Raw genomic sequence first — 6,000 nt, 5'->3', positions numbered from 1 at the left:
GGGAACTTCCAAGTGAATAAGGCTCTTCCTTATCCAAGTTTACGTTCCACGCCCCCTTTTCCCAGCACCTAAGAACTCAGATCCTTCTGTTCTTCTTGGGCTTCTGCCAGCACATGTGGCTGGAGCCTGTGGCTTTTTCAATCACCACCACTTTCCTTCCCCACTCATGCCCTCATTCACCAATTGTGTGATGCGCAGACTTCACTCAAGCTGTTATCAAGAGAAGGAGTTGTCCCAAGGTCTCTGCTTCACCCCCCAGGCAAGACAGAGGCGCTAGACCTGAACAGGGACATGAGAGAGCAACAGTAAAGATAACTGAGTCCTCTGGTAGCAAAATGGACAAGAAAAGGAAAGGAAATATGTAAAGTAAATGCTCTTTTTTGGTCAAAAGCATAAAATTCAAACCTCAGACCCATCTCAAAATTAATCCATGAGAATATGTACATTGACGCTTGTGCCCACAGACTCTCAATGCACAGTAATAAATTCAAAGTCCAGACTTGTACCAACATTGCCATGAAAGATTTCATTGATTCCCCCTTCATTAAAATCAAAATCGTAGCTTTGGGGCTACGCACAGCACAAAAGAAGACAGCCATCAAATAAAGCTTTGGTGACTGCCCCACGGTGTATGCTGATCTCCACGAAGTTGCTGAGGATTGCCAAGAAGACAAACCCAGACACCGAGCTAAAACTAATAACTCCACAAAAATATGCTAAGAGGACACCCAGAGGGCTTTTCTGGGTTTTGTTTTGTTTTGTTTGTTGCCATTTCATCCTCAGGAAAAATAAATGTGCGGTGAGATGCCATTCAGGGGGTGAGAGAGTCTTGTATTTCTATTTCACTGTACGTGCACTATCCATGTATTTCTGGCTGCCTTGGAATTTTAGTTGAAGGAGCATAGCTTAGAAGTTTTCGTTTTCACAATTTCTGTAAACTCTAATCAGACCATTCTGATGTGGGTATGAAATTGAGTATTGGGGGAGCAGAGAGAAAACGATGGGAATATCTGGAAGGCTTCATAGCTAGCAGAAGAGAGTCTAGGTGTCTCGTGGCATTGTGAATACAAGTCATTATCAAAAGATAGATGTGTTTCCGAAGGGACTTCTGGCCCCCATAAAAATAACAGAACATAATGCCCACTCTTTTAAGTGTTTACTGCTATCTTGTAGAGCACAGATGTCCCAGGCACAGCTCCAATACCTTGCTACAAATGCAGAATATTTTAATGAATCAAGACCCAAAGTCCTAACTGATATAAACTATGAAGATCTTGCTACAACATTTTCCATTTGCAGTTTTTAAATGGCTTTACCTATTGAATGTTCTTACATAAGCTAATTTCACATCTGAAAATTTTGTTTATTATAGGTAATCATAATTATTAGTTATTTCATCTTTTTAAAACTTATTTTATGTGCCCCTTCATGGGCAAATTTCCATCTTCTTCCCAGAGCAGAGAACTGCATATGAGAGAAAGTGTCAGTATTCCTAATGTACTGGTAGAGAAAACGAGGAAGCCAAGTTTGAGTTCACAACCCCACACACTAACATAGACAGTTGTGACTGGATTGAGATTCAAAGTATTTCAAAGAATTCCTCACAATGAAAAGGTCACTGAACAGACACAGAAAAATAGACATGTTAAAAGAACAAAATCTTAGAAAGACACAATAGGAAACTCATGTTGAACAAAAATCACAATAATATTCACAGAAGTTTTATATCAGTAGTAGTGACAATGTTATTGAAAATTAACCCCACTACAGAAGAAAAGTCTTCTGCAGCTATAATACTGCCTCATTTTATTGCTCTGGAAATCCTAGATGGAGCAATAAGGAAAAGAAAAGAGACACCAGTGGGAGAGAGGGAGGAAGGGAAGAAAAGAAGGGCTTCCAAATACAAAAAGAAGAGCCAATCTCTATTTGCGGATGACACAATATTACATATATGTCATATGAAGTCTCCACGAAAAATTAGAATGTTGAAACTAATAAATTCTGTAAAGTTACAGGATTAAAAAAATCAATATATAAAAGTCAGTTATGTGTCTACAGACTGACACATTTTCTTAATTGGAATTAAGAAAACAATGCCATTGATAATTGTATCAAGACAGAATAAAACACCTAGGAATAATTTTAATAAAGTAAGTGCAATTTTGTACAATGAAAAATATAAGATATTGAAGAAAGAAATTTAAAAAGATGCAAATAAATGGAAAGATAATTCTTGCTCACAGATTGGAAGGATTAATATTGTTCAAATGTCCAGAGTATCCAAAACAATCTACAGGTTCAGTGCAACCCGTATTTATGCAGATTTAACACTGAAAGCAAAAGCAACAAAAGCAAAAATAAGCATCTGGGGCCATACCAAAGGAAAATTTTATTATATAACAAAGAAGCCATCAAAAAATGAAAAAGACAACATACTGAATGGAAGAAATATTTTCAAATTCTATATAGGATAGGATTTAATATTTAAAATATACAACGAACTCATACAATTCAATATAACAACAACAACAAAAAGATTACAAAAGAGGCAGAGAAACTAAAAAGATGTTTTCCCAGAGAAGACATACAACTGGCCAACAGGTACATGAAAAGGTGGTCAACGTCACTATTCATCAGAAAAATGAAAATCAAGCCACAGTGAGATGTTACCAAATACCTGTTTGAATGGCTTGCATCAAATAGACTATAATAAGAGTGATGAGCTGTGAAGTGATGGAAACCCTGTGCATTGTGGGTGGAAATGTGCATTGGTACAGCCATTATGAAAACCTTCACCGCGAGTGCTTGAAAAAATGAACCAGAGAGGGCCCCCTCTGGTGGCGCAATGGGTTAAAGCACAACACTAAGAAGCTAAAGCCACGTCAGTGTGAGTTTGATCAGGCAAGGAGGTGACCCACACGGCGCAGCAGACCTCTCCTGACCCACCCGCTGCCCCCCTCAGCAGTGTACCTCTGCCTGTTCTACTCCCCACTCTTTCTCTGGTGAACCCTCTCATCGCCCTGTACCTCCGACCTGTACCCCAGATCTGTATGCATAAATAAATAAATCCTTAAAAAAAAATGAAACAGACAACTGCCTTATATACCATCTCATAGCTCCCTTTTTGTAGCAGAAGGAAGCAAGTGAGTATCCTGAGAAGACATGTTCACACCAATGTTGACTGCAGGGTTATTTTCACAACTAAGATGGAAACAACCTAAATGTCCATCAACAGGTAAATGGATAGAGAAAATGTAACATTAATATACAGTGGAGTATTATTCAATTGTAAAAAAAAAAGATTACATTATTTGGGACCATAGAGATGGAACTTGAGGGCATTATGCTTTTTGGCATTAATCAGACAAAGACATTACTGAATGACCTTGCTTATATGAAATGTAAAAATAAACCAAACACATAGAAACAAAAAATAGGCTGGTGGTTCTAAGGTGGGAGTGGAGAAATGATGGGTAAAAGTAGTCAGTAGATACAGGCTTATAGTTATAAGTAAGTTCTGAGACTATAATGTATAATATCATAGCTATAGTTCACAATGCTTACTTTTTGAAATTTATGTCAAAGTTGCTAAGAAAGTATGTCTTAAAAGTTTTCATCACAAGATTTAAAAACAATTATATGAGGTAATGAATAAAAATGAAACTTATTGTGGTAGTCGTTTCACAAATAAACATATCTTAAACTTGTGATATTCTCCTTAAATTAATATAAATTTTATATCAATTTATCTCAATAAAACTGGGGTGGGGTAAATTTGATAGTTTTTTTAAAAAATGTATTTATTTATGCATGCAAGAACTGGGTACCGGCCAGGGGCATGAGAGGAGTCACCAGAGACAGAGTTGGGAGCAAAACAGGCAGATGGACTAAAACACACTGCTGAGGGGAGCAGCAGGGAGACAGGAGAGGTCTGCTGCACCACCATGTGGGTCACTCCCTAAGCAGGGATGGAACTCGTGCTGCAGTGGCTGCTGACAGCCTCATAGTGCTGTGCTTTAACCCATTGTACCACCAGGGAGGACCCTTTATTTTCTACTTTCAAACTAAACTTAGACTTCAGGATTATATTGCACTGCTATAAATTATAGAGAGATAGGTAGATAAATTTATGTTTTGCAAACCATATTCCTGACATGGTTGAAGAAGTTAGATGCCACACTGCCTAAACTAAATATTGGATACCATGAAGCCAACTCATTCATTGAATGTGCAAATTTTAAGCATGTAGACCTTTACAAACTAAGCTTAGAGAGAGCCTGATTATACACAGATCATAAACTGTAAATGCAATTATAGCTGCATTAGATGATGCCTTGAGATGATATGTGATTGTGTGTTTTTTCACTCAGCAACTTTAGTAAGGCTATAAAAATCAGATGGTAGATCATTATAACACCCATCAGTAATATAGCTAAAGATGTGCAAAAATGAATTAAGACAGGATGGTCCTTAGCAAGACTGAGACACAAAGATTACTCATATTGAGATGAAAGTCAGATCACTATTGTGAAACTAAGTACAAGTTTTGTTTTTGTATTCATTCTAGACTCTGAGGTCTTCTTCAAGCCAGTTTGCAAGTTTTAGGCAATGTTATAGTCACGTCTTATGCCATGCAATTTTCTTTGCTTCTTAGAATGGAGATAAATTGGGTTGCAGTGGGATTCAATTACTAAGGACATATTTCATTTTCAGATCTGAACATTTTTGCAAGGATGTGATATTTTTAGAAAACCTGATATTTCTTTTTAGAAGCACTAACTGATTTTATGAAATACCAACTATAAAAAGCAAAAGCCACAGAGATAGCCATTTGGAATAGACAAAAATACCTTTATTGTTTTAAAGAAAATAAGTCTAATATTTACTGAATGTTCAGTTTTGGTTCCTCAGAAATGAGAAAATTATATTGTATGAATATATGTCAAAGGTCTTGGAATGGTACATACATTTTGATCCAGTAAGTTTACTTCTAAGAATTTATCCTTAAAAGAATTCCTAGAAAAGTATGCAAAGTCACGCACTCAAAAAGGTCATGGCAATATTTACTTACCACAAAACACTGGAAAAATCCACTTGTCTAACACTAAGGGCCAAACAAATAAAATATGGCATCTCAAAGATAAGTGTAAGTTCACAGCCATATTTTGATGTGGAAGAATATTATGACATGGAAAATTTACAATGCTAACTGGAAAGTGTAATAACATTTACAATACTTTAAGAAGTCATTATTGCTGTGTATTAAAAAAATAATCAAAGCATATTCCAATAGTGATTATCTCTGTGGTAAAATAAGTATAGCATATATTTGGTTTTCCTTGTGCTTTTCTGTTATTTGACCAACAAACATTTTTTGAATATTCCCAATGGACTAGAAACTATGTTAGATAATGAGCATATGAGATGGTTAGAAAGCATCACCTGAAATCCTTTTCCAGCTTGATTGAGATATATTTGACCCATAATACTATGTAACTTGAAATGTACAATTAGATATATTAAATTTTACCACGAGGTTAGTTAACACATTAATTATACCACGAGGTTAGTTAACACATTTATTATACCACGAAGTTAGTTAACACATTTATTATACCACGAAGTTAGTTAACACATTTATTATACCACAAGGTTAGTTAACATATTCATTATCCCATATAAGTGTAAGTGTGTGTGTGTGTGTGTTGAGAACATTAAGATCATTTAACTCTGGTCCTCATGCATGCCATGAATTCTTCATAATTATTCATCTTGCATTTATTCATCTTGTATCTGTACTCTCAGACGATCTTCCCCACTTCGCCACACCTCAACCCCTGGCAACCACTAACCTATTCTGTTTCTATGAATTTGGTTTTTCAGATTCCACACTGAAATGAGATCATGTAATGTTGGTCTTTCTCAGTCTCACTGAATGTTCTTAGCATACGGCCTTCAGGACCTACCCAAGTTGTCACAAACAGTAGGGTTTCCTCCCTT

This window comes from Condylura cristata, unplaced genomic scaffold, assembly GCF_000260355.1.
Source record: "Condylura cristata isolate star-nosed mole 26May11 unplaced genomic scaffold, ConCri1.0 scaffold00003, whole genome shotgun sequence".
NCBI classification, from domain to species: Eukaryota; Metazoa; Chordata; class Mammalia; order Eulipotyphla; family Talpidae; genus Condylura; species Condylura cristata.
This window is presented reverse-complemented; position numbering follows the sequence as displayed.